This window comes from Amia ocellicauda, unplaced genomic scaffold (assembly GCF_036373705.1).
Source record: "Amia ocellicauda isolate fAmiCal2 unplaced genomic scaffold, fAmiCal2.hap1 HAP1_SCAFFOLD_58, whole genome shotgun sequence".
NCBI classification, from domain to species: Eukaryota; Metazoa; Chordata; class Actinopteri; order Amiiformes; family Amiidae; genus Amia; species Amia ocellicauda.
Window position 1 is genome coordinate 1 of NW_027102988.1, and position 15000 is coordinate 15000.

General features: G+C 46.4%; 2 non-coding genes and 6 pseudogenes across 2 annotated transcripts; all 8 read left to right on the forward strand.

The window, feature by feature from the left end:
* Positions 1–12405: 12405 nt before the first annotated feature.
* Positions 12406–12524, forward strand: LOC136738630 (uncharacterized; annotated as a pseudogene).
* A 216-nt stretch (positions 12525–12740) lies between these two features.
* Positions 12741–12859, forward strand: LOC136738776 (uncharacterized; annotated as a pseudogene).
* A 220-nt stretch (positions 12860–13079) lies between these two features.
* Positions 13080–13198, forward strand: LOC136738622 (uncharacterized; annotated as a pseudogene).
* Positions 13199–13418: 220 nt separating this feature from the next.
* LOC136738747 (uncharacterized) lies at positions 13419–13537 on the forward strand (annotated as a pseudogene).
* Positions 13538–13761: 224 nt separating this feature from the next.
* LOC136738772 (5S ribosomal RNA) lies at positions 13762–13880 on the forward strand. The gene has a single exon (XR_010812696.1). It is a non-coding gene; the product is annotated as a 5S ribosomal RNA (ribosomal RNA).
* Positions 13881–14090: 210 nt separating this feature from the next.
* LOC136738679 (uncharacterized) lies at positions 14091–14209 on the forward strand (annotated as a pseudogene).
* Positions 14210–14430: 221 nt separating this feature from the next.
* LOC136738693 (uncharacterized) lies at positions 14431–14549 on the forward strand (annotated as a pseudogene).
* Positions 14550–14759: 210 nt separating this feature from the next.
* Positions 14760–14878, forward strand: LOC136738842 (5S ribosomal RNA). The gene has a single exon (XR_010812734.1). It is a non-coding gene; the product is annotated as a 5S ribosomal RNA (ribosomal RNA).
* The last annotated feature ends 122 nt before the right edge of the window (positions 14879–15000 follow it).

A 15000-nucleotide genomic window follows, 5' to 3' on the forward strand; every position in this document is an offset into this window, starting at 1 on the left:
CCTGACGATTATAGGCGAATTGTTGGTGTTCCTGTGCCTGCCTTAGGTGCTCTCTCACAATGGGAGTGACTGTGGCTATTCTCTCTTGCATAGCATTGATGTGCTCGACTACACTCCGGAAAGGAGTGGACTCGTGTTCCCACGTTTCACGGGCTATGTCTAATATCCCCCTGGGGTGCCTCCCATATAACAGTTCAAAAGGCGAAAAGCCCAGGGAAGCCTGTGGGACTTCCCTAATGGCAGACATCAAGTAGGGCAGCATGAATTCCCAATTTTTCCCATCCTTATCGATTACCTTTCTTAGCATGGACTTCAGGGTCCTATTAAATCTCTCAACCAACCCATCTGTTTGTGGGTGGTAGACTGATGTTCTCAACTGCTTAACCTGCAACAATTTACACAGATCGGTCATAACCTTAGACATAAAGGGTGTGCCCTGATCTGTTAATATCTCCCTCGGTATCCCCACCCTACTACACATCAACATTAGCTCTTTTGCAATACCTTTTGAAGCCATGGTCCGCAGTGGAATGGCTTCTGGGTACCTTGTGGCATAATCCAAAATAACCAGTATATACTGATGCCCTCTGGCTGATTTCGGGAGAGGTCCCACCACATCCATAGCTATCCTAGCAAAGGGGGTCTCTATGATGGGCAAAGGGACCAGTGGGCTTCTGAAGGCTGGTTTAGGAGCATGTAGTTGACATTCAGGACATGAGCTACAATGTTCTGTCACGTCTGCATGTACGCCTGGCCAGTAAAACCTCCTCAGGAGTCTATCCTTGGTTTTGTCCATCCCCAGATGTCCCCCCAGGATATGCCCATGTGCCAGATTGAGAACTGTTCGTCTGAATGGGGTGGGAACTAGCAATTGCTCCACAATGTCCACCCCTATCTTATTTACACGGTACAATAGGTCATTTTTTACCATAAAATAAGGATAAGCTGTTGGCGGGTCTGCAGTAGTCATAGGGGTCCCATTTACTACCTTCACATTTTCTTTAGCATAGTGTAGAGTGAGATCTCGCACCTGTGCGCTGCCAAAATCAGTGGGGAGTCCCTCTAACACTGACACTTCTACATTGTCAGCTTCAGGGGTCTCTATGAATGGATTCTCACCCACCCTGCTAGTGCTGGGTTCCTCACCCTCCATAGGGTCATCTACGTCACTACATTCCACCCCTATGTTTTCAGTTTAATTTTCCCCAACCAAAACCTTCACTGTCGACTCAACTGGAACCAGGTCTACTTTTAGCTCTAGTTGTGGGATCGAGGCAACTTCTGGCTTACAGTTTTCAGTGTGCATTTCCAATTTACTATGTTTTCTATCTAGTTTTCCAAAATTAGGAAAATATCGTCCCAGTATCACATCATATGGCATGTTGGGTACCACACCGACTTCGTAATCTAGTTTCCCGGCCTCTGTCTGTATGTTTACAAGGGCTGTGGGATAGGGGCGTGTGTCACCATGTGTGCATGTGATACTGAGCTCCTGATGTCTATCCAGCTTGTTGGTCGCTACTAGTTTTTCTGTGACCAGTGTAACCATACTGCCAGAGTCGAGTAGAGCAGCCACTTCTTTCTCATCGACTATCACTGTACACATGTGTTTTGGATTAGGTACTCCGCCTATGAAAACATCCGTCCCAACAGGGCAGGCATAAAATACCGGTTTCTCTTTCCCCATATCACACACATTACATTGCATTGGTTCCTCTCTACCTGGGCAGTGGGCCGCAATATGTCCTACTTTGTCACAATTGTAGCAGACAATTGGTTGTGATGGTGACCCCCTATAACCCTTAGTCTCGGCTTTAGGCCCCACCTTTGCCCCCCCCAGTCTTGCTCTTTTCTTCCAACCCAGCGCGTCATGTTTCCCAGAGTACTTTGGAACCATCTTACCCGGTCCGCTGGTTCGTCATGGCCTGGGGAACGAGTTTTTAACCTCCGGTACATGCTCTGCTGCTCCGGCTGTATAGAACCGCTCTACAATGGCCACCAAGGTGTCAGCGGACAGCACCTCATTCTGGCCAACCCAGCGTCGAACATCCTTGGGCAAACAGCGTTGGTAGTTGTCAAGGACTATGGCCTCCACCACCTCGGCTGATGAATGGACCTCTGGCTGTAGCCATTTCCTGGCCAGATGGATCAGATCAAACATCTGCGTTCGGATTGGTTGTCCTGGTTGGTAGGCCCACTGCTGAAACCGATGTGCCCTCACTGCGGTGGTCACGCCCAATCGGGTCATTATCTCCGCTTTCAATTTATCATAGTCCTGGGCGTCCTTCAGCTCCAGATCAAAGTACGCTTTCTGTGCATCCCCTGCCAGATAAGGTGCCACAAGCCCTGCCCAGGAATCTTTTGGCCATCCCTCTCTCCGCTGTCCTCTCAAAGGTCATAAGGAAGGCCTCAACATCGTCCTGTTTTGTCATTTTCTGCAGAAAGTGATTGGTGCGGGGAGTGGAATGGGTTGCAGCCCCCTGTGGCCCAATCCTGGTTGCAAGTGCTTCAACACTCTCTTTCAGCTCTTTAGTCACCTTTTCCTGCTCTTCTCTAAACATTTTATTTGTATCATGCTGGACCTGCAGTGCTTCCTGATGCATCCGCATAGCATCCTGGTGAGCCACCTGCTGCACCCTGGTCGCTTCCTGTTGGGCTATTACAGCCTGTAGTTTTTTTTTTTTTGGATAAAAAAATTCACTCAGCCAGTCTGGGTTTCATGAGGTGCTGCCCGCATTCTACACCAAATGTGACAAAACGCCTTGGCTGTACACATGTGTGGGTCTTCTCTGTGATCTTCTTAGGAGTAAAAACCAGTCATGACCCAGGGAGGAGGTTGCAAATACAGGGCTGTGCCTGTATGTTTACTTCAAACAAAACAAATCTGAAAACAAAACCTAACTCACACTGGAGTTGTAACTAATCTTACATAATCATTCTATTTTAAACAAAGTCTGGAATAAATAAGTCTTGGCTTTCTCCTTATGAGCTACCTCTGTTTTCCAGATAACTCACCCTATTGTCTCTCACTTCTCTCTCTCTCAGGCCCGCCTTATATACCTGGTGAATAATTGAGGAAGTAACACCAAGTGACCACATTAGGTGCTAGAATGGCTGCCTGAGGGTTTCTGGGGAGTGTAGTTGCCTAGGGTCGGTATTCTACCCTAGAGTACACACCTTGCAGCAGACCTGGCCTGACATATCTGCCATGTATGACCCTGCCCCTTGGTTTGTCACATTACATACATACATACATATACACGGAAAATAAATAATAGAATTATGAATCACAATAAGATGTAATGAAGTACAGAAAAAGAAAATGTAATAAAATGTGATCTTTAATACATACAAATAAAGAAAATAGGTATACCATTTCCAGATTCCTTTTTTGAAATACAATGACATGCATTACAAACGAGTATTTACATTATATTTACAGCCGGTGCTCGTGTGTCACTGTGTCCCTCAGGCTGTGGTTGGCGCTGACATATTGGGCAGAATGTGTCCCTTATTTTGGGCTAAAGCTTTCTGTGGAGGGGAACGTGGATCAGTTTGTACCATTTTTGGGAGGATCTGCCTTGTTGGGGCGGAGCTGTGATCCAGGTGAACAGCAGATCGGGCATAGGTGGGCATGTGGGCAGAGGAGTAGGAAGGCCGGTCAAGCAAATAAGCTTGCTAAGGTACACAGCAGCAGCAAGCAGCCCCCCCATCCAGCCAGCCAGCCAGTCTGGCTGGCAGTGACTGAGTGGTTGACAGACGGCAAGCAACGGAATGTTCATGCTCTGTGATGTCATAGCAGTCAGCTGAGAGAGGCTTGTGATGTCATCGCTGAGCTGGCTGGCTGGCTGGCTGGCTGGCTGTGTGTGTGTCTGTGTGTGTGTGTGTGTGTGTGTGTGTGTGTGTGTGTGTGTGTCTGTTTGTGTTTGTCAGTCTGTCTGTCTGTCTGTCTCTCTCTCTCTCTCTCTCTCTCTCTCTCTCTCTCCCTCTCAATTCAATTCATTTGTATTGTCAAAGCAATTGGACATACATACATACATACATACATACATGCTAGAAAATCATTACTATGTTATCTTAAAGGCTAACTAAGCAGAACATATTTCATTATAGAACAGAGTTCATAGATCTACACATGGTTTTAAGGAACAGGCACGTAGGTCATACCGTTTGACATTGTCTCCAAGGTTCACATCGTAAATAACAAACAGAAATCAAACTACCTTATGGCCTCCTGACCTTCTAGCTTGACCTTATCTTTCTTAAGTATACAAGAGAGAAAAACAGGTTTAAGAAAATCATTTCTAACTTTCCTTCCATACAATAATACATACATACATACATACGGAAAATAAATAATAGAATTATGAATCTCAATATAATGTAATGAAGTACAGAAAAAGAAAATGTAATAAAATGTGATCTTTAATACATTCAAATAAAGAAAATAGGTTTACTATTTCCAGATTCCTTTTTGAAATACAATGACATGCATTACAAACAAGTATTTACATTATATTTACAGCCGGTGCTCGTGTGTCACTGTGTCCCTCAGGCTGTTGTAGGCGCTGACATATTGGGCAGCCAGGGTGGCTGTGTGTCCCTCCACCAGGAGGACTGAGCGTTTTTCTTTTTTCTCAGTTTTGTCACAGGTTGGGTGGGCATTCGTTATGTTGTTACAGAATGTGTCCCTTATTTTGGGCTAAAGCTTTCCGTGGAGGGGAACGTGGATCAGTTTGTACCATTTTTGGGAGGATCTGCCTTGTTGGGGCGGAGCTGTGATCCAGGTGAACAGCAGATCGGGCTTAGGTGGGCATTTGGGCATAGGAGTAGGAAGGCCGGTCAGGCAAATTAGCTTGCTAAGATACGCAGCAGCAGCAAGCAGCCCCCCCATCCAGCCAGCCAGCCAGTCTGGCTGGCAGTGACTGAGTGGTTGACAGACGGCAAGCAACGGAATGTACGTGCTCTGTGATGTCATAGCAGTCAGCTGAGAGAGGCTCGTGATGTCATGGCTGAGCTGGCTGGCTGTCTGGCTGGCTGGCTCTGTGTGTGTGTGTGTGTGTGTGTGTGTGTGCGTGTGTCTGTCTGTCTGTCAATTCATTTCAATTCAATTCAAAGGTGCTTTATTGGCATGATCTATCACAATATTGCCAAAGCAGATACAAATGTTCTATCAATCAAGACAAAACATTGCAATACAAGATTCAGTGGAACAAATATAGTACACATTGAAATAAAATTAAGTAGGATATAAACCATATTTGTTGTTTGTATCAAAATTTGTGTCATGACATCAGAAAAATCACTGTTTTTATTTTGTTTTGCAAATGGAGTGCCACAGGCTGGTGTCTACACACTGTCTCGCAGGCTGTGGCAGGTGGATACATATTGCGCTGCTAAGAAGGCAGTGCGCTCCTCCTCTCCCAGCAGGACGGGGAGTTTGCAGCAATCGGGGATCATGCTGAACTCAGGGATATGCATTTTTAATATTTTAAAGTATGTCTCCCTGATTTTTGTGTATTTAGGGCAGGACAGCAGGAAATGCGCCTGTGTTTCGACCTCCCCTAGGTCACACTGGCTGCACAGCCGCTCTTCTCTGGCAACCCAGAATTTTCTGTAGCGGCCTTTTTCAATGGCGAGGCTGTGGTCACTGAGCCTGTATTTAGTTAGATTTTGTCTCTCTTTTATATTTTGGATTTTTAAGTATTCAGCCAATGTAATGTTTCTATTCAGGGCCCGGTAGCATTCCAATTTGTTTTGTAATTCTAATTCGTGTCTCTAATCTTTTGTGTATTTGCTTTTCAGGTACATGTCAATTTTCCCAATTGTTGTTGTTTTGGTCATTGTGTGTTCGGGCTCTGTGAGCCTCAGAGCCGTGGGGGCGTTTCTGTGTACGTGTAAGATGTTTTTATTAAATTCTAGGTGGAATATTTCCATGGGGCTTTTGTCCCAATTGTTGTTATTGAGGTTCATGAGGGGACCCCACACTTCGCTCCCATATAGCAGGATTGGTTGGATGATGGAGTTTAATATTTTAATCCAAATAGTTATTGGTATTGTTGTTTTCCCAAATTGTGTCTTTATGGCATAAAATGCCCGGCGTGCCTTGTCTTTTAATGCGTTTATAGCCAGGCTGAAGCTCCCTGACGCACTGATGGTCAGGCCAAGGTAGTTGTATCTGGTGCAGTGCTCTAATCCAGTGCTGCCCAGAGTGAAGCGGTACCTGTTTCCCTGAGATGGGGCTTTTTTCTGGAAAACCATAACTCTGGTCTTGTCCAGATTGACTGCCAGGGCCCATTTCTGACAGTACTGCTCTAGCAGTGCCAGGTTCTGCTGAAGCCCCTGCTCTGTGGGCGACAGCAGCACCAGGTCGTCTGCATAGAGCAGGAACTTGATCTCTGTGTCATGGAGAGTTAGGCTGCGGGCGTCAGACTGCTCCAACACTGTGGCCAACTCGATGATGTAGATGTTGAACAGTGTTGGACTCAGACTGCAGCCCTGTCTCACTCCCCGCCCCTGAGTGAAGAACTCTGTTCTTGAGTTGCCAATTTGAACTCCGCATTTGTTTTCAGAATACATTGATTTAATGATGTCATAAACTTTACCCCCTACACCACTCTGTAGAAGTTTATAAAATAATCCCTTGTGCCAGATTGAGTCAAATGCCTTTCTAAAGTCTACAAAACAGGCAAATATTTTTCCTTTATTGTTTTGGGTATATTTATTTATGAGGGTGTGTAGAGTGTAAATATGATCGGTTGTGCTGTGTTTTGGTAGGAAGCCAATCTGACTCTTATTCAGGACACTGTGCTTGGTAAGGATGGCCAGTATCTGGGCGTTGATGATACTGCAGAACACCTTCCCCAGGTTACTGCTCACACAGCTGCCCCAGTAGTTATTGGGGTCTAATTTGTCTCCACTTTTAAAAATCGGGGTGATCAATCCTTGATTCCCGACCTCAGGGAAACACCCGGCTCTCAGCACCAGGTTAAAGAGTTTGAGCAGAGCCTCCTGCAGCTGCGGGCTGCTGTGCTTCAGCATCTCAGGGCTGATGCTGTCGGGGCCGCTGGCTTTCCTGGGTTTGAGGATTTTGAGTTGATGTTTTAGTTCCTGTATTGTAAATGGGTTATCTAAGGGATTTTGGTTATTCTTAATGATTTCTTCCAATTTATTTAGGTTTTTTAATATTTTAACCTGTTCTGGCTTTGGATTGTTTTCAACATTTTGGTAAAGTTTTTCAAAGTGTGTTTTCCAGATTTCTCCATTTTGAATTGGTATTTCATTTTTTGTTTTTGGAGTATTTATTCTGCCCATATAGTGGTCTTTTTTCTTACTGAGGAGTTGCTTGTAGTGCCGCAGGGCCTGGCAGTAGCTGAGGCGAGCCTCCTGGTTGTCGGGCTCTCTGTGTTTAGTGTTGGAGAGATGTCTCAGGTGTTTCCTAGAAGTTTCACACTCCTGGTCACACCACTGTTCTTTTTTTCTTTTAGACGATTTCATATTTTGGTTTTTAATTGTTTTAATGTTTGATTTTAAAGCCAGTCTCTCAAATATTTCATTCAGTGTTTTGGTGGCTGAGTTTATTCCGTTTTGGTTTATTTGATAGTGTGAGGATTGATATCTGTCTAACATGTTTTCAATCTCATCACTATTCAGGGCTCTTGTGTAGTTCTCTGTGCTGGGCTCGGACCATCTCTAACTGGGTGGCAGGGAGACCAGTTTTGTGGGAAGTTTGGCTCTGACTTGTGGCTGCGCTGATCTTTTTAGGTAAAGTGTTATTTGGCTGTGGTCTGATAGTGGAGATTGTTGTCTGACTATAAACGCATTGTTGGCTTGTGGGTCCAGGTCAGTTATGGCGTAGTCCACCACACTGCTGCCCAGAGCCGAGCAGTATGTGAATCTCCCCAGAGAGTACCCCCTGGTCCTGCCATTGATGATATATAGACCCAGGCTTTTACATAGGCGCACTACCTGCTTCCTGCTCTTGTTTACCACGCTGTCGTGGCTGTGTCAGTGTGGAGGTGTGTGTGTGGCACAGCGGGGAGTCTCCGAACAGGTGTGTGTTCCCCTCTGTATTGATGTAGTCCATCTCTCTGCCAGTCCTGGCATTGAGATCGCCACACAGCAGTACAGAGCCCAGGGTCTGGAAGTGGCAGATTTCGTTTTGAAGCTCATGAAAGCCTTCCTCATTATAGTAGGGGGAGTCTGCGGGTGGCATATAAATTGCACATAGGTATATATCTGTGTTATTTTGTAGGGTGTCTTTTCTGATTTTCATCCACAGGTGTGTGTCTCCTCTCTGTACTGGGCATAGGGCTGCTCGGAGCTCCTCCCTGTACCACACGATAATCCCCCACGAGGCCCTGCCACACCTGACTTTGGGTTTTTTATAGGAGGGCACAATCAGCTCCCTGTATCCATTGTATCCATCCAGTGTATAGACATATCTGCACAGCACCAAGTCTCTACAAGAATGAAAACATCTGAACTATTTACAGTGTTGATCAGTTCAGGGCCTGTGCTCTTCATTCCAAAAGTTGAGGAGCGTAAACCCTGCATATTCCAACTGCTTATTTTAAAGGACATGTTAATATATTTTATTATACTTGTCTCTTCTACATAAGAAAGTTTAATTTGTGGTCTACAACTGATATTATATTACTATTAATAATTATATATGGATATACATAATAATCACTCAAAGATTTTATCTTTGCATCAAAATATCAGAATAATTAAATCACATTTTTTCTTACTCTCCATCTCCACAACCATATATATGTGTGTTGAGGCTCAGTTAACTCAGCAGTGTGGAACAGATGACACTGAGGAGTTGCCTTATCTGGGCCAGCTGGGCAGCATCGGGCCTCCAGGCTCTGGAAGCCGCTGCTGCGTGGCTGTGTGGCTGTGCTGGTCCCCGGCTGTCCGCTCTGCTGTGCTGGACGGGCCCTCTGGGGATGGGGGGGTGGGGAATGGGGCCGCGGGGTCTCAGGGGCTGGGGCTGGGGTGGAGCCGGTGGCTGGGGATGTGGCCGGGGGCTGGGGGGTTTGCTCCTGGTCTCGAGGTGGGGGTGTGTGGGGTTTCGGCCCAGGGTTGTGTCCTTGAGGACCTTTGAGATGATCCTCACACCCGTCTTGCTGAGGTGGACGTGGTCATACAGGTGATGTGGCTGGATGTCTCAGTGGTGTGCCAGGTGGACGTTGGGGAGGAGGGCACATCTTCGGGACACTTCTGCGTTGATGGCCTGGATGATGTGCAGGGGCACGTCTGTGCGGGGCAGCAGTGTGGAGATGGAAATTTTGGCAGTTGGGAATTCCTCTGTGGCTTTCGTTGCTACCTGTCTCAGGGCTGAGGCCACATCGCCCCTGCGGGCACTCAGGTCGTTAGTGCCGGTGTGGATGAGGATGTGTTTGACTTGGCAAAGCCTCCTCTTGGAGAGCAGCTCCAGGGCTCTCTGTGCTGTGGAGCACCAAAGCTTTTTCACTTTTCGCCCAGGGAAGAGGCGCCTCTCAACCAGGAACTTCCCATTGGATTCGCTCAGAATGACCACCTCTGCGTTGACCTGCCACTCCGGGTTTGCATCGGGAGTGGTGGGGGCAGCGGGTGTGTTTTGGGGGAGTGGCGTTTCAGGGGGTTGTGTATTAGTGGCAGGTCTGGTGATAGTGGGTGTGTCAGGAGTGGTGGGGAGTGTGGGTGGATCAGTGGGTGCGTCAGGGGTTGGAGGTGTTGTGGGGTCAGTGCAGTGCAGTCTCTGTGCTCCAGTGATGTGTAGCTCCTCTCTTAGCTCCTCCAGCTGGCTCTGCAGGCTCCTCAGCTAGCTGTGCTGGGGTGTCCAGGTCAGCTCCTCCCTCGCTCTGCGCAGCTCCGTCCTCAGGGTTTGGCTCTGCTCCTCCAGGTCTCTCACTGCTGCTCTCAGCTCATGGATCTCAGCCTTGTGCTGCATCTTTAGTCTGTGCATCTCATCCCGGAGCTGATCACACAAGGAGGTCTGGGCCAGGGTGCTCAAGGTCTGCTCCCTGAACTCCGCAAACTCCAGCTCCAGCACTGATAGGCATTCCTTTAGTGTTTTAATGTTGCTGGAGAGTTTTGGGGAGACAGGGGGGCAGTCTGTGGGAGATGGGGCACTGTCTGGCTCCGTGTGGCTGGGGGCAGACTGCAGGGTGGCCGGCTCTGGCTCTTGTTTCTCTACCTCAGTCTGCTGCTTTGAGGTGTGGAAGCCGAGAGCTAATTGGTCCAGGCTGCTCTCGCTGCCCTGCACCATGATGGTCCCGTTGTGGTATACATTAAAAGTGAGCATCACACTGTCTGTGTCTTTCTCTACCAGCACTGAGATCTGCCTGCCTCTGCTAATGCCCCTCTTGTTGTTATTGGGGTATGTCTGGCACAGGGTTTTGTGAAAGGCGGTGTAGAACAGTAGATTGTTCTTGACCCTGTTTTCTCCTTTACCGGTGTAGTCTAGGATGAGGGTCTCAGGAGATGCTCTCATCACAGCTTGTTTGTAGTCCTTCTTAGCCTGTGCAGAGCGAATGTCTTCAGGGTATCGGATTTCAAAAGGCAGCTCTGCAGTCAGACTGCTGTTCGATAGATTTCTATCAGTCTCAGTGGCAGTTGGGCTCTCTCCTACTGTCACTCTATTCAAATCGGAGCTCTGCATTTTCATTGGCTGAGTCAACTACTGAGAATGCTTATTTATTTTATTAATACATATTTTTTTGTTTAATTATTTGTCTCTTACCTCCAATTCTTGTCTTCAGCTTTTCTTTTCTGACTTTTCTTCCTGAACTGTCTCTCTGCTTTCTTCTTTTTGTGTTTCTCTTAAAATTATTATTTTTTGAATACTTTTTCTTCTGAATTTCTATTCCATGTCTTCTGTGTATGTTTATAGTGCTATATATTCATTTGTAAATCACAAATTAAATCCGCTTATGTATAAAAACAAATGTTTTTTAGGAGCTCATATTCCTCTCTCTCTCTCTCTCTCTCTCTCTCTCTCTCTCTCTCTCTCTCTCTCTCTCTCAATTCATTTCATTTGTATTGTCAAAGCAATTGGACATACATACACATACATACATATACACTCACCTAAAGGATTATTAGGAACACCTGTTCAATTTCTCATTAATGCAATTATCTAATCAACCAATCACATGGCAGTTGCTTCAATGCATTTAGGGGTGTGGTCCTGGTCAAGACAATCTCCTGAACTCCAAACTGAATGTCTGAATGGGAATGAAAGGTGATTTAAGCAATTTTGAGCGTGGCATGGTTGTTGGTGCCAGACGGGCCGGTCTGAGTATTTCACAATCTGCTCAGTTACTGGGATTTTCACGCACAACCATTTCTAGGGTTTACAAAGAATGGTGTGAAAAGGGAAAAACATCCAGTATGCGGCAGTCCTGTGGGCGAAAATGCCTTGTTGATGCTAGAGGTCAGAGGAGAATGGGCCGACTGATTCAAGCTGATAGAAGAGCAACTTTGACTGAAATAACCACTCGTTACAAACGAGGTATGCAGCAAAGCATTTGTGAAGCCACAACACGTACAACCTTGAGGCGGATGGGCTACAACAGCAGAAGACCCCACCGGGTACCACTCATCTCCACTACAAATAGGAAAAAGAGGTGAGACATTCAGATGGTAGAGTCAGAATTTGGCGTAAACAGAATGAGAACATGGATCCATCATGTCTTGTTACCACTGTGCAGGCTGGTGGTGGTGGTGTAATGGTGTGGGGGATGTCTTCTTGGCACACTTTAGGCCCCTTAGTGCCAATTGGGCATCGTTTAAATGCTACGGCCTACCTGAGCATTGTTTCTGACCATGTCCATCCCTTTTTGACCACCATGTACCCATCCTCTGATGGCTACTTCCAGCAGGATAATGCACCATGTCACAAAGGTCGAATCATTTCAAATTGGTTTCTTGAACATGACAATGAGTTCACTGTACTAAACTGGCCCCCACAGTCACCAGATCTCAACCCAATAGAGCATCTTTGGGATGTGGTGGAACGGGAGCTTCGTGCCCTGGATGTGCATCCCACAAATCTCCATCAACTGCAAGATGCTATCCTATCAATATGGGCCAACATTTCTAAAGAATGCTTTCAGCACCTTGTTGAAGCAATGCCACGTAGAATTAAAGCAGTTCTGAAGGCGAAAGGGGGTCAAACACAGTATTAGTATGGTGTTCCTAATAATCCTTCAGGTGAGTTCATCGTAGCTCTTAATACTCTCTTTCTGTCTGGAGGAGATATAATTGAAGTATTGTACACGTACCCGGCTACTTTCAACACCCATTGCTGCACTGATATTTTTCCCTCCATTTTTCTTTATCCATTTTTTTTTTGCTGGAAGTTCCGTCAATACCCACCAGCCTTTAAGAGACATCATGCAGCCAGGCTTTTTGGCTTGCAGCCACACCGTCCTGAACGCGCCCGATCTCGTCAGATCTCGGAAAATAAACGGGGCAGGGCCTGGTCAGTACTTGGATGGGTGACCTCCTGGAAATTCCAGGTGCAGCAAGCTTTTTCGTCTCCTGGGTAACTTCATCGTAGCTCTTAGTACTCTCTTTCAGTCTGGAGGAGATATTATTGAAGAATTGTACACATACCCGGCTACTTTCAACACCCTTTGCTGCACTGATATTTTTCCCTCCATTTTTTTTTTTTTTTTTTTTTTTTTGCTGGAAGTTCCGTCAATACCCTCCAGCCTTTAAGAGACATCATGAAGCCAGGCCTCTCGGCTTGCGGACACAAAGTCCTGAACGCGCCCGATCTCGTCAGATCTCGGAAACTAAACGGGGCAGGGCCTGGTCAGTACTTCGATGGGAGATCTCCTGGAAATACCAGGTGCTGCCAGCTTTTTACGTCTCCTGGGGAACTTCATCGTAGCTCTTAATACTCTCTTTCTGTCTGGAGAAGACATAATTGAAGAATTGTACACGTACCCGGCTACTTTCAACACCCTTTCCTGCACTGATATTTTTCCCTCCATTTTTCTATTTTTTTTTTTTTTTTTTTTTCTGGAAATTCCGTCAATAACCGCCAGCCTTTAAGAGACATCATGCAGCCAGACATCTCGGCTTGCGGCCACACCGTCCTGAACGCGCCCGATCTCGTCAGATCTCGGAAGCTAAACGGGGCAGGACCTGGTCAGTACTTGAATGTGAGACCTCCTGGAAATACCTGGTGCTGCAAGCTTTTACGTCTCCTGGGTAACTTCAGCGTAGCTCTTAATACTCTCATTCAGTCTGGAGGAGATATAATTGAAGAATTGTACATGTACCCGGCTACTTTCAACACCCTGTCCTGCACTGATATTTTTCCCTCCATTTTTCTATTTATTTATTTTTTATTTTTTGCTGGAAGTTCCGTCAATACCCGCCAGCCTTTAAGAGACATCATGCAGCCAGGCCTCTTGGCTTGCGGCCACACCGTCCTGAACACGCCCGATTTCGTCAGATCTCGGAAGCTAAACGGGGCAGGGCCTGGTCAGTACATGAATGTGAAACCTCCTGGAAATACCTAGTGCTACAAGCTTTTACGTCTCCTGGGTAACTTTATCGTAGCTCTTAATACTCTCTCTCTGTCTGGAGGAGATATAATTGAAGTATTGTACACGTATCCAGCTACTGTCAACACCCTTTGCTGCACTGATATTTTTCCATCCATTTTTCTTTTTTCTTTTTTTCTTTTTTTTTTTTGCTGGAAGTTCCGTCAATACCCGCCAACCTTTAAGAGACATCATGCAGCCAGGCCTTTCGGCTTGTGGCCACACCGTCCTGAATGCGCCCGATCTCGTTAGATCTCGGAAGCTAAACGGGGCAGGGCCTGGTCAGTACTTGGATGGGAGACCTCCTAGAAATACCAGGTGCTGCAAGCTTTTTACGTCTCCTGGGTAACTTCATCGTAGCTCTTAATACTCTCTTTCTGTCTCCAGGAGATATAATTGAAGAATTGTACACGTACCCGGCTACTTTCAACCCCCGTTGCTGCACTGGTATATTTCCCTCTATTTTTCTTTTTTTTTTTTGCTGGCAGTTCCGTCAATACCTGCCAGCCTTTAAGAGACATCATGCAGCCAGGCCTTTGGACTTGTGGCCACACCGTCCTGAATGCGCCCGATCTCGTCAGATCTCGGAAGCTAAACCGGGCAGGGCCTGGTCAGTACTTGGATGGGAGACCTCCTAGAAATACCAGCTGCTGCAAGCTTTTTACGTCTCCTGGGTAACTTCATCGTAGCTCTTAATACTCTCTTTCTGTCTCCAGGAGATATAATTGAAGAATTGTACACTTACCCGGCTACTTTCAACACCCTTTCCTGCACTGATATTTTTCCCTGCATTTTTCTATTTTTTTTTTTTTTTTTTTTTGCTGGAAATTCCGTCAATACCCGCCAGCCTTTAAGAGACATCATGCAGCCAGACATCTCGGCTTGCGGCCACACCGTCCTGAACGCGCCCGATCTTGTCAGATCTCGGAAGCTAAACGGGGCAGGACCTGGTCAGTACTTAAATGTGAGACCTCCTGGAAATACCAGGTGCTGCCAGCTTTTTACATCTCCTGGGGAACTTCATCGTAGCTCTTAATACTCTCTTTATGTCTGGAGAAGATATAATTGAAGAATTGTACACGTACCCGGCTACTTTCAACACCCTTTGCTGCACTGGTATTTTTCCCTCTATTTTTCTTTTTTTTTTTCGCTGGCAGTTCCGTCAATACCCGCCAGCCTTTAAGAGACATCATGCAGCCAGGCATCTCGGCTTGCGGCCACACCATCCTGAACGCGCCCGATCTCGTCAGATCTCGGAAGCTAAACGGGGCAGGGCCTGGTCAGTACTTGGATGGGAGACCTCCTAGAAATACCAGGTGCTGCAAGCTTTTTACGTCTCCTGGGTAACTTCATCGTAGCTCTTAATACTCTCTATCTGTCTCCAGGAGATATAATTGAAGAATTGTACACGTACCCGGTTCCTTTCAACACCCTTTGCTGCACTGATATT